General features: G+C 44.6%; 1 protein-coding gene across 2 annotated transcripts in view; it reads left to right on the top strand.

Annotated features, from left to right (window-relative positions):
• Window positions 1-967: 967 nt before the first annotated feature.
• Pip5k1b (phosphatidylinositol-4-phosphate 5-kinase type 1 beta) overlaps window positions 968-17,938 on the top strand; it is a 265,421-nt gene continuing 248,450 nt past the window's right edge. For both annotated transcript variants that reach the window (XM_040746216.1, XM_040746229.1), the window contains exon 1: window positions 968-1,089. The gene's annotated coding sequence lies outside the window, so the exon portion shown is untranslated. The remainder of the gene's footprint in view (window positions 1,090-17,938) is intronic.

Consider the following 17,938-nt stretch of genomic DNA (forward strand, 5'->3'; position numbering starts at 1 on the left):
TTAATTTTAGCGTCCAGGACAGCATAACCCTAAACACATCTTTAGATCTGGCCCCTACTGTCTTTGTAGCCATCCTAACCTAGTTGAGATTCCAAGGGGCTCCAGAAGGTGCTCCCCATTGCTGCGCATTTATGCGGGACCCCTCATTAGCCTCTCCCTACCTGTTGGATAGGTCTACCTTCCTTAAAGCACCTGCTATCCTTAGAAGGACAGCTGTGGTCTCAGAACCTTTACCTGTCCCTTTCTCGTGGAGAGGGAGAGCCTGTGCTTAAGTGCTGGCTCCTCGAGGAAGAGGAGTCAAGTCAGGCATAGCCTGGTTCAGTGGCACGTTCTACCCCAGCACAGAGGTCCGCAAGTGAGGCTTCAAAACTTCGAGAAGCGCCTAGAAGCCCTGGAGTTTCGGAGGATCCTGCTAATTCCAGGGAGACGCTTCACCTCTGCCCCAGGTCCAGGTTGCAGGCAGCGACCAAGGGTGCACAGTCCCCACGCACCGACTCGGGTGCTTGGTCGGACCTCCGGCCGTGTGGCTGCTGCAAACCGGTCTGGCTTCCCTGCAGGGCGTGCGGGATGGAGCAGGGGGTGGAGAGAAAAGGGGAAGAGCCTGGGCGGCTGGCGGGCGGGGCCTGCAGCCTCCCGGAGTCGCGGCCGCCGCGCAGTCTGCTCGCCGCCAGCCTCGCTCGGACTCCGGCGCGCCGTGCGGGGACCCGAGGACGGTGGTGGCTGCCACTCCTCTACCTCCACCCCCGATCTTGCCTAGCCGTGACGCCTGCGGCTGCCGAGTCCTTGTGGTCCGCTTGCCAGTCTGCCGGAGAGAGGAGCGGCGGGAAGGAAGGGGAACGCGGGGACACGCACACCGGCCGCGGCGCGCGCGCATTGCACACTCGCAGCCGCGCGTCCCCGTCACCGCGTGTCCGAGCCGAGTGTGGCCCCGCGGCAGGGCCCGGCACCTGCCCGCCTCCGGTTCTGTCCCGGCTCCGCCCCGCCTGCTGCCCGCCGCAGCCACCGGGGAACCCGCGGCATCCTGACAACTTGCCCGCCGTGGCGCAACTGGTCTTGGCCGCTGAGGTTCCAGCACGCCGGCCGGGGGAGGTAAGTTTCCTGCGCGTCCCCGGCAACCCTGCCTACACCCTTTCTAGCCGCCGCGCCTGAGGCTCTGTGTCTCTGCTGAGACCTGACCTGCTTGCTCTCCACCCTGCCACTTTGTCTGAGTTGTGCTGGGGGTGACGTGGAGGGGGCGCCCGTGGTCACCGAACCTGGACCTTCGTTTCTCAGGGGCACCCACCGGCTCCCCACCCCGATCCCTGGAGTGGCAGTGACACCGGCTGATCACTCAGGCTCACTTAAGCTGGAGACCCCTCCTTGGTTTCAGGGGAATCTGCTGAGTTTGGTTGCAGTGGGGGAGGTATTCCTGTCATTCTCTCTTGCTGCTAAACAGCGAGGAACTTGGTAGGCGCCCCAGGGATGTCCAGAGGGGCTTGCGTGAGTCGGTGTTCTGGTGGTTTCTGGCTCTGGTGCTGGATGGAATAGGTTGAGGTACAGTTCCAGCCTAAAAACAGTCACTGACTTTTACGGGTCCTCTCCCTCCACTGGTCCAGGCAACATTAAGCTTCAACATCTGGGGCGGCAGGCTGGGAGTATGGGGCAATGGGGTGGGAGAGTGCTGGAGTTGGATTGGTCTCTCTGGTGCCAGGAGTCGAGTCGTCAGAACTGAAGACAACAAATATCTGCTTATCTCTCATCTATGCAGATGAGCATGTTCTCATTTCTTACCCCCACCCCCCAAGCCGGCTGTCTGCCGTGCCCAGCATGCTTGGGTAGAAGCCTGTTTCAGAGAAGTTGTTTGGGTAGGTTAGTGAATTTTTTTGTCGTGCTTGCTGAAATCAGGGCTTCGAACAAGGATCTGCTAGTTACTGTGATGCTATTTAAAGTAAATGCACTTTGACCCCCCAAGTAACACCCCCTGACACAGCCCCTAGATGACATTCTCAGCTCGGTAGAAGTCCCCGCTGTAAAATGAACGACCCATAAGAACTGTGAGTTTGTTAACCTGACCTAAGAAGTGGTCCGACTCCATTCTCTTGAACTTCGGCTTGGAGGGCCCCCTTTGTCCCTCTTCCGGAAGACTTCACTCTTGTTCTGTGGAAAGGCTGCAGTGTTTTTGCAGTTGTTGGAGTAGATCAAAGTCCAAGGATTGGTTTTCCTTCGACTCCAGTGTGATGAAATAAAGGGGGTTCTTGGGAACTTTAGTCAGAGGGCTACGGCTGAAAGGAACCCCCGGGGGAAGGGGGGCCCTGCCCAACCAAGTTCAAGACTGAGCCTTAAGTGTCGTGTCTGATCGCTGAGCTGAAGGAAATGCAAAGGTGGAGACCCCTGAGGTCGGAGAGGAAACGCAGTCAGTCCACTCTTGGTGTATGATGTCCATCTTGGGAAGGGAAGTTGTGTGGCTCTTACAGGTACAGCTGCGTTACTAAGAAAACTGGAAGGACTGAAGAATGCCACCTAATATTTGCATCTGCATTTTGCAGTTTTTAAATACTTTTCAGTATTCTCGTTGTATTTCAACCGTTTCTGAGGGAGATGAGATAAAGATGATGATTGCACATTTACAGGAGGCATGGGGGGATTCTGGGGTGACGCGTGGTTGTCAGAATCAGACAGGTTTACTGTTGCTAACTCAGAGCCGACACTGTACTTGAAGTCTGTGGCTTTTGTTGTTGCTGTTGTTTTGTTTTCTTTAATGAGCAGACTTGTCTTGCCTTCATGGTGGTCAGTACAGTCTCATTGTGACTTACCGCTCACATTCTGCAGATATGAGGAAACTCAGGCGTGGACAACCATGGAGGTTGTACGTTGCTTCTCCTCTGAGGGGAGATTCTGAGAGGAGAGTTCATCTAATCTCCTGGCAGCTTGGTGCTTTGTGTTTTCTGGGGCTGTCCCACTTCTGATCAGGATGAGGTCACGCTGCTGTTCAGCATGCTGGTTGGTGACCTAGGCTGTCACTCCAACACAGCTTTTGTGCCGTAGCATAGCATCTCCAAGCCTAAAATCTTTCTCATACAAACCAAAAAGTGCCCATGGAATTCTGTGTCTGTTGTCAGCTCTAGCATTCTGTGGTGTCTAGCAATGTGGTATTACTTCCTTCAGGTCCTTTTCTTCTAAAGTTTAGGAGAAGAGAAATGTCTACCCCGTATCAGCCAAGGGTTTAGTTAGTCATTGATTCCAGCTTCAGTTTACTTTTCCTGACTTTGACTGTGGACCATTTTATGGAGGGAAAGAAAATTAGAAGTGTGTTTGAATTTACCACCCGTGCCGTTTAGTGCTTCCTATTTGTCTTTAAAGTATTCAGCGTGAAGTTCTCTCAGGTACAAGTTGGCTTAATATTCCAACAGCATATGCACACATTTATTTATTTATTCATTTAATTAATTAATTTGTTTTTTGTTTTGTTTTGTTTTGAGACAGGGTTTCTCTGTGTACCCTGACTGTGTGGGAACTCACTATGTAGACCAGGCTGGCTTTGAACACAGAGATCTGTCTTCCTCTGCCTCTACCTCCCAAATGCTGAAATTAAAGGCATGTGCCACTACCTTCTGTGTTTTTTTTTAAGTTTTGTGGTTTGCATGTAGTAAATACTGCCCCCCATGGCTGTTAAATTAATGGAGATGAATGAAATCATTCATAAGGAAAACATGTTATAAAATAGACACCACCTTACATGTAAATTCTCATCACGGAAGATAATTTTTCCTTGGACAGGTGAGTTGTGCCTTCTAAGAAGCCCATTGTTAATCACCCATGTTGTTTCCTGAATTCATTTCATGAAACAGTTTTTTTTTCCCTCATGCCATCTATGTCATGGTCTTTTTCATGCCCTTCTAACGATTGAATAGCTGGCTTAAGGAGCCATCTCCTGAAACTGACTTGTGTCATTTTATGAAAGGGCTTGTCTAGAGATGAAGAAACCAACCTCTGCGGTTTACTCAAGGGGGCTGAGGTACATTTCGGTGACTACTAACACTGGCTCAGTGGTTTTGGAGGAGGAACCTAATTAGTGAAACCAACCTAGTTTCTGTTCCCTTTAAGAGTTTTCTTCTCTTTCCATTTCTTCCTACAAACAGGAAAGTGTTTTGTTTTGTTTTATGTATGGAAGAGTGGGACAGCGAGCACAGTGGGTCTAAAATGCTGCTAATAGACCTTGCTGTTTATTAGGGCTCGGGATACATTTCCTTTTGATAAAGAACTGGAACATTAACTTGTTTAGAGATGGACCATTTACAGGTATGAATGCTGAAGAGTTAGGACGTAAACTGACCGCCTCATGGTCACATGGGTGCTGGACCGAGTCCAGAGCTACCGTAGCATTGTCACTGAGGTTTACTTTCCAAGTTGTGCCAGGATTTACAGTGAGGGTGCAGTTTTGACTTTAAGGAACCATAGAGATTTGCTGAAAACATCTGTTTGCCAGTAACTTAAGGGGCAGGTATATTTTTAAGTGATTTCCCATTTATGTTTTTAAATATTATTGTCTAAATAAATGCCATTATAGAGAAAAATGTCCATGCTCATCCATATGCTATTATTCTCATGACTAAGATACATCAGCAGACTCCTAATTAATACTTTGTTCCATTGAGGTCTTGAAGAAAGGGATTTGTTTGAATAGAAACAAATGCAGGGTGGTTTTGTTCTGGTAAATAAAGGCAAACACTAAAGGTGGCCCTGTCACCCAGCCAGTAAAATCATAAATATGCATACATTTAATTTGCATTTGCTTGTACTCCTTTTAAATTGTAATTCAAAGCAGAAACATAATTGTGTGTGTGTGTGTGTGTGTGTGTGTGTGTGTGTGTGTGTGTGTGTGTGGCTACAGCCTTCCTTATTGTTCTCTGAAAAACATCAAGTCCTAAATGTGTTATTTGTTACAAAAAAACCATTTCCTTTTGTATGGAATGCACTGACTGGAGTTGGAGGAGTCCTTTTTAAGTTTTGAGGAGCTGCCCAGTACATTATGTAGCCTTCACTTGTGGTCTTATCTTTGAAACTGGAGGTGTTTCTGCTAAAAGCCAGGGGCAGGAGACCTAACATCACTTTGTCTTACTCATTTTTCTGTGTTTTTTATTTTGTTTTTGTTTTCTTCAAATCAACCTCAAGCTTATTTTTTAAAATAGCTGCTGACATTGATAAGTTCTTTTTTTTTTCAACCATATCCTACTCAAAACAAACAAATAGGCCAACCTCAGTTTTGTGCAATTTGTTCTCAGCATTATCATCTTGTGCATGGCTTCGTCAGAGTGTACAAAGGTAAATGTCGGGCTAGGCTACCCTTGGGATGATGTGGAGCACAGACGCTGGCATGATGACAGCCACGTGAAGGGTGAAGTGTGTACCCTTCCTGGCACTCGGTGCCCTACAGTTTATGGGACCGAGCAGACAACGAGAAAGTGTGCTTGGAGAGTTTTCACAATGGGCCACCTGGAAGTCCTTTAGACTCCAGTCTCTAATGTATTTTAGAAAATCAACTGTGAATTTGCAATGAAATTGAAAGCACTGCTTGTCTATCATTGTTCCCGCCCTAGAAATGGGTTTGCGGGCTTTCCCTGGAGCCTCAGGTGAGGATTCTAATTGCCAGTGCTGGGAGCCTGGGAGATATAATTACCTTGGGGTGAAACCAAGGTTTGGAGACAGAACTGCCGAAAGTTCATCTATTTGGTAAAGAAAAAAGGGGGTATTTAAACTACATCCAGTAATGCTGACTGATGAGTTTGAAGAGCAGGGTAAAGACATAGCTAGTCACAGAAATATATAGAAATGTGTTTCTTTGCTTCACAAGTAGACTAGCACAAGAAATACAATGGGTCGAACATGTTGCATGATGGGTTTCTTTTCTTTTCCTCCCTCCCCTCCTCCCTCCCTCCCTCCCTCCCTCCTTCCCTCCCTCCCTCCCTCCCTCCCTCTGTCCCTCTCCCTCTCTTTCTTTCTTTCCTTTTGAGACAGGGTTTCTTTGTGTAGCCCTAGCTGTCTTGGAACTCACTATGTAGACCAAGCTGGCCTTGAACTCAGAGATCTGCCTCCTTTTGCCTCCCAAGTGCTGGGATTAAAGTTGTGCACCACCAACACCCAGCAATGTGATGGGTTTCTCATGTTTAATTCATACCTTTTTTCTTTGTGGTTAAAACTGTGCCGACCATCATGTGACCTCTTTGAGGGAATATGAAGTATGTCGCAGGTGCTAGGCAAATATTTGTCAGTGAAAAAGGTTAGACATCCTGTTTTGTTTATGTTTATGTTCTTGGAATTTATTTTCAGGGCTATGACAGATGGTGAGAATTTTTTTTTTTTTGGTTTTTCAAGACAGGGTTTTTCTGTGGCTTTGGAGGCTGTCCTGGAACTAGCTTTTGTAGATCAGGCTGTTCTCGAACTCACAGAGATCCACCTGCCTCTGCCTCCTGAGTGCTGGGATTAAAGGCATGCGCCACCACCGTGCTGGCGATGGTGAGAAATTTTAAAATGTGTCAATCACCTCAAAATTTATGTTTAAAATCTCAGAATGTTTCTTAATTATTTCAGAGCCATTTTAGGAATACCAACCAGATAGCTCCTGAGAACAACACCCGAAGTTGACCTCTGACTGTCATATGCATGCACACATATGCACCCCACACACGAACATGCACATACAATTGATTTTTATTTTAAACTCTCTGATAAATACACATGTACATTATGCATTATATACATTATGCATGCATACATACATACATACGTATTACTCCACAGAAACACTTATATATTTGGAATACTTGGTAAGTACTAGATGGCATAATAGTGAATTTGGGCCAGGGCTCTGAGATGAGAGTGGGCTTGAAGATCATCTAGCCTTAAAGACCTGTCTTATATGTGTTGTTCACTTGTCACAATGGTATTCACATACCTGCTTCACCTGCTTTTCCATTACAAACCACTTGACCCAGGATTATACATTCCTGGGATATATACACAGCGTGGTTCTCTAGCACTGTTAATCTAGTGGCTGTTTCATAGTAAGTGTTCAGTAAATGTTTAAATGAATGAGCAAGTCTCATTACCCCATGAGAGCAGAAGGGACACCACTGGCATTACATCACTGGGGCTTATACTGTTACTTCTGAGGCTTGCTTAAAGTTAGCAGTGCCTACTGCACTGGGCTAATGATGAGCCCCCAAGTTGAATGTGATGACACCATCCCATGGGCCGAAATCCTAGATCGTACATAATGTAAACCAGTTGAAATAGCTGGCAGGAAGCTCCTTCAAGTCTACGTGAGCTCTGTGTGTGTGTGTGTGTGTGTGTGTGTGTGTGTGTGTGTGTGTGTGTATCTGTGTGCTTGTGCGTGTGCATGTGATAGAAGGGGTGTTTATTACTTTTCTTATTGTCGAGACAAAATAACTTACAAAAGCAACTTAAAGAAGGCGGATTGGGTACAGTTTGAAGGTACAGTCCATCACCATGAGAAGGCATGGTGATGGGAGCATGGGGCAGCTGTCACAGTGCATCCACAGCCAGGAAGCAGGCAGAGAGACATGGATACTGCTGAGAGAGACAAACGCTGCCGCTCAGCTTGCTTTTGCATACTTTCTTTCTCCCCTTTTGATTCTGGCTGGGACCCAGACACTATCAGTTGATGTTACCCACATCCAGGGTCTTCCTTTTTAGTTAATGGTCTTTGGAAACAGCCTCAAAAATATCCTGAGGTGTGTTGCCTCTAAGGTGATTCTTTTTTTTTTTTTTTTGGTTTTTCGAGACAGGGTTTCTCTGTATTGTTTTGGAGCCTGTCCTGGAACTCACTCGGTAGACCAGGCTGGTCTCGAACTCACAGTGATCCGCCTGTCTCTGCCTCCCAAGTGCTGGGATTAAAGGCGTGCGCCACCAACGCCCGGCTTGCCTCTAAGGTGATTCTAAACCAGTCAAATTGAAAATGAAGTGAGCCTTGTCACTGATACACATCACTTCAGATAGTGACATTCCATCTCTGACTCCATAGGCTCCTGGCCAACCCATACTGCAAAATGTATTCATTTCAACTCAGAGCTTCTCAGAGTCTTATGTTTCGACACTGCTCAAAAGACCAAAGTCTCCTCCAATACTCAAAACAGCCTCTTAACTGTGTGCCCTTATAAAATGACATGTTGCTTATATCCAAAATACAATGGCACTAAATAAATAATCTCATTTGGTAGAGTGGTGAATGGGAGCATAGTTGGGAATGGTCAGACCAAGTGAAACTGCAAACAAGCAGGACAAATGCCAGATCCTTTAGCTCTGTGTCCAGCGTCTGGAGCTCATGATAGGCCTAGTGTTCCAACAGCCTTCAGTCACTCTACACTCCTCCAGCTCTGCCCCCTGAAGCCAGCTCCACACTGTGCCTACAGCTTTCCCTGGTGAACATCATGGTCCTGACACATCCGACATTCTGGGATCTCCACTCAACTTTATCTTCACAGCTTCACACAGTATCCTCTCAGGGCCCCCTTAGGAGAAACCCAACATGCCACACTTTACCTGGCCTCAGTCGCCTTCTCAAACTTCGGTGCAAACTTCTGCGACTCTATAACTCTACATATTTCATGTCCATAAATCCATGACCATATGGACAGTGCTGCCAAGTTCTGCTGCCAGGTGGTGATGCCGTGTGGCCTCGTTTATCACAGCTGTAGTGGTTTCTGGGTACCTTGGTAGCCAAACCTGGGAAAACACTTCCCCAGGTGATTATTTCCAAGCAGACAATATCCCCTTCGTGGCATTTTCATGAGGTTCAGTCTTCCTCCTCTTGACTGAATTGATTGATTTTTTTTCTTTTAGAATCTGGAACCTTCAATGGAAAGAAGACAATCTTGCATTCAAGGCAGTTTCTTTCTTGCCCGTACGAAGTGGGAAGTCTCCCTTAATTTAAGGAAAGTAGTTGCTTTGCCTTTACCAGCGGTTCGCAACCTGTGGGTTGTGACCCCTTTGGGGATCGATTGACCCTTTCACAGAGGTAGCCTAAGATCATCAGAAAACACAAATGTTTACATTACGATTCATAACAGTAGCAAAATTACAGCTATGAAGTAACAATGAAAATAATTTTATTTTTCACCACAACATGAGGAAGTGTCTTAAAGGATCACCACATTAGGAAGGTTGAGAACCACTGGTCCATGCTCTCCTGTTCCACAACTTTAAATCCATTCACTCTTTTCCGTACTAGTCTTGGTGATTTGAGTTCTCACTATATGCTTCAGTAAATATAGTGGCTGGTAGCCGTACCACTGCCTCAGTGTTATTCCATCTTGAAATTCCCTCCGTTAAACAACTTAATCCATCCCATTTGAATTCAGACTAGGTCAAATAATCAGGGGATGGGTTAAAAGCAGCCAGTTTTGTTTTTCATTGTTGTTGTCAAAATGTAGCATTATTGGCCTCTAGTCTGTAAAGAATTTTTGATTGCTGACTTGGCTGAAGGGCTCTATGAAGTCCCAGTTCTGATTGTCACTCCAGTCTTAGGCTAAGCAGTCTATTCTGTACTGTTTGGTCTCTAGTCCTGCTGGACACCAGCTGGTTTCCTCCCTTCCCTATGGCCCTGTGTGCTGTCTGGAGTGTGCCTTGCATTGAGTGACTATGTGTTGGGGTAGTCCTAAGGCTGCTTTGGAAGGAGGCTGTCCCCACCTTCCCACCTGTTCTCTGGGAAGGGTTCAGTGCTGTGATTACTGAACTCAGTGCTCCCAAGAAGCCCTCAGCAACAGAAGGGTAGACCACACTTCAGGAGCTTATTTCCCCCATGGTGTTCTTAGCAGCATAGTGCCAGCATATATAAAATGTTCGCTAAATGCATCGAACGAGTAGCATTGCTTTCATCTCTTAAAAAAAAACCCAAACTTTTGCAAACTCCCAGGAAAGAGAGGATATGCATAGCTGCCATGTATGCCACTGTACATTGTCATTGCTGCCCGTGGACTTTCTCCACCCTTCTGCTGCTGGATGGCATAGCTGTTGTTTTGTTGCTTTTCTGTAATGGTCCCTGCAGTAATTACCCCCAAGAAAGGTTGCCCACAAGTCATATTTCTAGGATGATGCTCCTGGGATGACATACTGGCTCCCTGGGAGCAGGGACAAAGGGAAGGCTTTTTTATTATAGACCCTTTTAAAAACTCTGAACTTTGAACCATATGTATGAGTTAGCTACACAGAATTGATTCAGTCTAAAGAGAAACAGCTCACCCAAAGGTGATACCTTTAATACCAGCACTAGGGAGGAATATAAGGCAAGCAGGAGACAGGAGCTCAGTGCAGTCTGAGGTTTGGTGGAGACAAATGCAGTCTGGAGATGCAGTCTAAGGACCATCGCCCCTTTGGTCTGAGCTTTGGTAGAGGTGAGAACTCTCTAGTGGCTGGCTGCTTTTTTTCTCTGATCTTCAGCTTCAACCCTGATATCTGCCTCTGAGTTTTTATTATTAAGAAGAATTAGAATTCATGTTACATACAGCCAGTTACTAATAACTCTGCACACTAAATGGGCGTCAAGTGGCTTATAGTCAAAGAGGATTCCACACTCTATAACATGACTTTGAAAGTCTTGCCTATATGTTCCCATGACAAAATATAATATTTAATCAAAGAGGAAAAGGTCAATATTGCCCACATCCATAGAAGCAAGCAGCCATTGAAGAAGGCATTAGATGCTAAAGCATTCATCTTGATGGCCTAGGTGTTTTCCAGGTTGGAATAAAGCACAGGATTATAGACTCTTAGAGAGCTGATAAGATGTCCTGACTTGCCTCACCTGTTGGTGCAGACCTGCAGTCCCAGCTATTGGATTGCTAAGGCAGAGGAATCACAACTCCAAAGTCAACCGAACTACAGAATAAATTCACAGACAGCCAGGATAAGTTAGTGAGACCCTGTGAAAGTCAATGAAGAGATAGCCACCTAACTTAGTTCTGTCTGCTGATTCAAAGTACCACTGACAGATGACTGATACACAACAGAATTTATTCTTGATAGTTCTGGGCACTTAAAGTCCAAGATCAGAATGCTGGCATGGTTGGTTTCTGGGCTGAGGCTGAAGAGAGCTGACCTTACATTATGCTCTCATTTGGCAGGAAGAGAGGTGGAGAGCCTTCTGAAGACTGCTTTTTTTTAAGATCTATTTTTACCTTTAAATCTCTCTCTATATAAAATTTATACTTTTACTTTTATGCTTATATGTCATTTAAAGTAAATATATATGTACACATACATTCACACATATATATGTCTATTGTGGGTATGTGGACATGGGTGGATTGCTCACAGAGACTAGAAACTTTAGATCCCCTGGAGCTAGACCCATAGGCCATTGTGAATTTCTTGATGCGGGTACTAGGAATGGAACTTGAGTCCTCTGGAAGAGCAGTATGTACTCTTAACTACTATGAGCAAAAATTCCTGAAATGAAGCTGTGTCTGACTATGAACAAAATCCCCCTGGAAGGAGCCTGTGTCTGCAGAGACTGATGGACCTACTGGAATTTCAGAACTGTGGAGAGATTGGAATTTTGTAGCTTCAGAGGCAAATTAATTTATACTGTGCTAGTGTTAGCCTTGATTTCTTGCCCCACTCTGTATCTGAACTGATACCTCATGATAATAAATAATAAATAAAAACCCAATCCAAGAGCTAAGAATGGCATCAGGTACCATTTTAGCCCCACAGAAAAGCTTCCCCCATCTCGATGTACCTACCTTGCTGGTGTGCCCACCAATGTATTTTAAACTTGCCTTGATTTATGACCTTTTTTGTCCTATAAAACTATGAATCTCTATGAAACTGCTTCCATGTTGGAACCTGAAATTTAGAGTAACCTAATTTCTATGTTCCTGGGCCATGGTCACTCAAAATGGTCCCAAAATAAACTGTCTCTTACTCCCTTTAAGATGAGAGCGATTTGGTTTCAACATAACTTTGGAGGATTTCAGTCTGTTATGGCAGTCAATGCCCTTAAAGAATCACAGCCTATGATGAACTCTAGGATATACACAGCTATATAAATAATACTTATAATCAAAACAATGGTTTCGTGAAACAGCACTTCCACAGTATATAAAATATACTTTGCTATTTTCTGGAATGTTTCCTCCTACCTGTAACTTCTAATAAATACTGACCACGATACATTAGATTGGCATTTTTTCCATTATAGGGCTCTGTGGTGTAGAAAGTCTGAGCTCTTGTCCCCTCTCATGCTGTCTGTGGACTGTGCGTCATATCTAGGACTCTGCATGTATGTGCCTTCTAGAAGATGTGGGGGTTAATGACCATGTGAAGGCTCTCACCATAAAGTTTTTATTTCTGCCAGGAAGGCAAGGTGAGTCATGGAGAGTAGACACCTGTTGGAATTTGGACCTTGAGAAGAGTGGGTTATAAAGCCACCTTGTCACAAAGGGTTCATAAGTTTCAGTAATGAACCATATCTTTAAATTGAGCATGTCTGTATTTTTTTCACATAATGTTTACCCTCAAGTTTATACTATGCTATTTTTTTTAGCAGGAACCTAAATACTGTTTTTTTAAAAGGACAAAAAGAAAAAGAAAAGAAAAAAAAACACCAAAAAAGTCCTTACTTAAAAGGACACTTTGGGAGTGTTTTTTTTTTTTCTCCATCTGAACTTCATTGATGTATCAACTTCCCATTCTAACTGGCCACATGAGGACAAAATGAAGAGGGATCCCCGTGGTTGCTCAGCCCCTCTGGACAGGCGGCTTTACTTCTAGAATACATTTGCTATTTGCAGAGAGCCTGTCTGCCCCTTAAAGTACAGTGTTGGTTACGGCCATTTTCAAGTGGAAAACCTCCACAGAGTTGTCACATCTCTTTTCACGTCTTTGTAAGTCTGTGCAGAGCAGAGTGACGCTTTGGTGGGGGAATCTGTCCCGAGCTGTGGCTCCCACTCGTTAGTCCCGTTTTGTTATTTCTGAAACTTCTCTCTGATTTCATTCATTTATTTTAAGGAGGCGCTACCTGCATGCCTTTAAAAGTAAGCCTAAGAGACAGTTAGCTTTTCTTGTCATTGTAACAGGATACCTGACAGAAACAACTCAAAGAAGATTTGTTTTGGCTCATGGTTCAGGAAATGAAGTCCAGCATGGCAGGGAAGTCATAGTGGATGAAGCGGGTCTGTGACAAAGGAAACTTGCAGTGGCAGTGCCCCATGTGGTCCACCCAAGAAACATAGAAAGCTAAACCCAAACTGGATGCCTATGTTGTCCAGCCCCATGCCAAAGGCTCTGCCTCATTCCAAACAGTGCATTCAGCAACAGATAATACATACAATCCTTTGGGGGGACATTTCTGATCTAACCTGCAACAGCCTTATTCATTGTTTGCTAGGCTGTTGAGACTACGTTGTGACCTAGGGACTATCTAACACTCATGTTATCTAAAATGTGACTTTCCGTAAGACTCATTGTACTTTGAAATTTGTGTGTGTTGGGGGGGGTGTGCATGTGCATGTGTGCATGCGTATGTGTGTGTACATTCGAGGACTTGGGGGTACCCACCAAGGTCAGAAAAGGGCATCAGGTTCCCTGGAGCTGGAGTCACAGATAGTTAGTTATGAGCTACCTGATGTGGTTGCTAGGAACTGAACTCAGGTCCTTTGGAAGAGGAACAAGTACTGCTAACTACTGAGCCATCTCTCCAGTCACTGAAAGTACTTTTTCCTTAAGAGAGAGAGGGGGAATGACCCATAAGGGGCTTTAGAGAGAGGACCTCAAGAGGTCTCCGCTAGAGCCTTTGCTTTTCATTTAGTGAAAGGCCGGTAACAAGTACGTTTTCTGAAATGCTGCCATTTAAAGCTGAGGCGGGCATCATTTCCTTTTTATTTTCTATTAAATATTGATCACATGCTTGCTACTTTATTTGATCCAAAACAAGGCTTCATGGATGTTTTTATTTCACTTAATTGTAGCGGTAGAAAGGATGGGCATTCTGATGACATTTTTAGTTTTTATGTCCTTAGAATTACAGATGACTAGTCATCTTTCTCTTTTCCTTGGAGAAAGTGCCCAGAGAAGTCTCCCAAATTTCCTGTCTCCTATCAGCAAACTTCCAGCAAAGCAAGGACAATGAATAATGAAAAATTAACTTTAAGAGGTTGTAAGCGGATTTTTCTAAGAATTCATCTTTGAAAAGAAGCAAGAAAGGCATTGCTTTGATGAGTTATTTTGAAACAATGCCCACTTATTGTTTTCCCCCAAGATGTATGGTTTACACAGAGTGGTGAGGGAAAAGGGAAACGGAGTAAGTGGTGGCTCTGCCTCTGGTGCCAAGAGAAACAGGACTTTCGTTTAGGTTTGTTTATAGAAAGCAAATTGGAAATTCAGCTTGTAAGGTACGGGTACAGTTGGGTTTCATCATTGGTTAAGCAATGTCTTAGAAACTGTCTCCTACACAGTAGTTGGTAACATAAACACGATGCATCATTTCCTTTTGTGCAAACTGTGTGTGAGGAATAGTCATTTCCACACACGGCAGAACTTCTTGAAGCAGTTTGGAACTTAGCGTTAGGCACCCTCCCTCCGCATGGGTGGAGCCGCTTCAGAGTTGATGGGCACTCCTCACATTGCCTCTGCCTTTGTTTCTTCATCAGTCTGCATCCTTCACTGAGATGTCACCTTGCTCTCACTCTCTCACTCTTGAGTTTTGCATCACCAGTGCTTAAAATAGTGTCTAGCTCAGTGGTTCTCAACACTCCTAATGCTGTGACCTCTTATCACGGTTCCTCATGTTGTGGTGACCCCCAACCGTAACAATTATTTCATTGCCACTTCATAACTATAATTGTGCTACTGTTATGAATTGCAATGTAAATATCTGATATGCAGTGTATCTGATATGTGACTCCAAAGTGGTCACAACCCATAGGTTGAGAACCACTGGTCTAGCCCAAGATTGGCCTACAGTTTGTATTTACTGAACCCACTCATTTATAAGCTGTGACTTACTTTGCTAATCGAATTTACCCTGTCTTTTGAAATTGAACCATCTGGCTTCTAGCCTGAACACCATTTCAAGTCCTTGTCCCAATAAGTGGCCTTGTGTGCTGCCAAATTTTAGTCTTTTTTCCATCTCCTAACTCTTTATGGTGGGGAGCTGCTGTATTTGGCACATCTTCATGACTTCACATATCTCCTTTGGAGACTGATCTCTTGAGACCCTGCGTTTTATCACAGTGAGGAATATGCACGTGCGTAAGAACTGTTTGAGAACCCCAGCCTGCCTCCTTCTCCAAGCTCAGAGTTTTACCATCTTTGCAAATCTAGAAACTTGCAGCCGCCTCTCTTCTGCTCATACGTGGCTTGCAGGGCTGCTAACCTTAATAAGACAGCCTCTGTTCTCACCTCTTCCCTATACCGACCCCTCTAACTGCCCTATTTTATAGCTTCTCAAGTAGCTTCAACCCCCCACCCATTTTTCTTTGTTCATTTTTAATACTTGCTCCTGGAGCTTTAATTTTGTTGTCCCTCACTTATAAAAACGTTTTAGTTTGTTCCATAGAACCATCCTCAGTCTGGTCTAACATGACTGTTGGTCATCTTTTGTCACTGTTGTCATCATCATAGGTATAGTATTAGAGCATAGACAGCAGCTATATGCCACATACAAAAGATATAGAATCATAGATCTTGGTGTTTTATAGTTGCTTACTTGGATAATGAGGGGTGTGAGAATGGATGGACATGGTGTGTTGGGGACCCTCCATGAACATATTAGCTGTGCCATGCTGAAAGCTTTCTCTCTGAAGATAGAGGTGCAACAATAAGAGTTGTGGACAAGTGATGAGCTCATATTTTCAATCAGTCACGTGAGCAGTGTAGGGAAATGAATTTGAAAGGAAATAAGCCAGGGACAGAGAGGCTAATGCAGGATCTAAGACCTCAGTAAAAGTATTGGGACAATGAAAGAGAGCAGATTTGAGACTTGGAGGCGGTGACCTACTAAGATACGAATGTTGAGGGAACACTAGGATTCCAAGGAAGTGATTCTTTGGATTTTAGCTGAGCCCCTGGAAGAGTGGAAAGAAATGCTTCACTGAGAAAAGTATGTAGAGTCGAGGCCCAGACATGAAGTTTGTAATGACGAGTCCCACTTTGCATATTCAAGAGGCCCCTTTGCATATTCAAGAGGCTGGTGGGAGGTGTAGGCAGGGTGTGGCTATAACAAGAGTGGTAGGAAACAGTGGCTGTGGTAAGGTAACAGGTTGTGGGCATTGATCCAAGTCCAGGGAGCAGATGCAATTAAGACACCTGCAGGATCTCCAGGTGGAGTCTTGGAGGAGGGTGGAGGTAAGGAAAGATATGGTGGAGCCACGATAGTTAGAATGCTTGTGAATTGTCAAAGGCTTGGATTAATGAAACTTCCCTGAAAAGGTGTGTGTAACAGACCTTACTGTCCTCTGATCTTAATTTGCAATTTAATTGCCTCATACATCCGCTCAGACTCTTTTTTTTATTACTGAATTGCCTCCTATTTTCTTCTCTGTTTGAGGAAATGACATCTAATTTTCATACTCAGTTGTTCTAGAAGGCATCTGGGACCCCACTAATCTGAATATCTGCTTCCCCAGAAGCAATTCCTCGAGCCTACTTTTTCTTTAGCATTCTTCTTCTTCTTGTGACTCCTGAAGCTCTCCCCTGAGGCAGGCTTGTCATTGCCTTGCAGCTTATCTCTCCAAGCAGACTCAAGTCCTGACGTCAGGGACCACATCTCTGCCCGCTCTTTGTTCCCACCCAACTTAACGGCTTCTGCGCCTTCTACACCCTAGACACAGCTACTGTGTTTTATTGATTATTTTGATCCTCCTTTAGAAGAACAAAGGGAAAATAGGAAGTTAAACTTCTGTAGGGTTTGTATCAGTCGATATGCCTTGAACTAATTTGAAAATGCCTACTTCAAGAATGTTTGCAAGCTTATTGTTCTGTTTCTTACTTTAAAAAAGAAAAGAAATTGAAGTACTAAGAAGGTTCACAAAGGCCAATGTAAACTTCTTGTGACTTGCCTTTATTGGTACTTTAGACTCAAAAGGAAGAGAATGTCTTTTGACAGCTTCTTTCCACCTGCTTGCAAAAGGAGTTTATCTCTTGGTGTGTTAGAGCAAGCTTCCTGTGCTTCGAGATGACATTTGCTTACATTTGCCCAAGTTGAATTTGAGTGCAGTGAGCACTGCGGTCAGAGAAGCACAACCCTGACTCATTCGGCCCTTATGCTGACACTTTGATGACCTCTGGTCAAGTGGCTTGACCTCATTCCTGCCTTTTTCTTCTTTTCATCTGTAGAATGAACATCTAAATACTGGCTCTTGAGTGCAATCAAAGGCATGATCTGTTTGAGAAGCCAAATAGAGTGATGGCCTTTGAGTTTCTTAGAACAAAAGTATCACACACATTACAGAATATATTTTATAGGGATTACAAAAAGAGGTCATGCTCGGGACATCATTTTTATAGCCAGGGTGGGGAAGCAGATCTGGGATAAGGGTCCTTGTAAAAAAGACTCCTGCTTTCTTAGCCCTGGAGTCCAAGGATGGGAAGAAAGCATCTCACTGAAGACTGCCTAGGCTTTGAGTTGAAACACACCCTTGATGCAGGCGCTAAGAAGAAAGTAAAACTTATGTTTACTTGTTAAAGAAAAGGCAGACAGCCAGTAATGGATTGGCTAGGGCTGAGACTAGCAGGTGATGCTACCAGTACTAAATGAGTCTGGACTTCTTGTGTGGGTGGAACTTACTACACTGCAGAGAGCCCAGCACCAGGCCACACACACACACACAAAGGTCCATGCTCCAGTGAGTGCTACTGTTGAGGCTCACTATGAGATGCTCTCAGAAGTCACGCACCTGGGGAATTTTTAAGGTGTTTGAATTTAATTGGGCTCCTCAAGTGC

Source organism: Mesocricetus auratus, unplaced genomic scaffold, assembly GCF_017639785.1.
Source record: "Mesocricetus auratus isolate SY011 unplaced genomic scaffold, BCM_Maur_2.0 Super-Scaffold_4256, whole genome shotgun sequence".
NCBI classification, from domain to species: domain Eukaryota; kingdom Metazoa; phylum Chordata; class Mammalia; order Rodentia; family Cricetidae; genus Mesocricetus; species Mesocricetus auratus.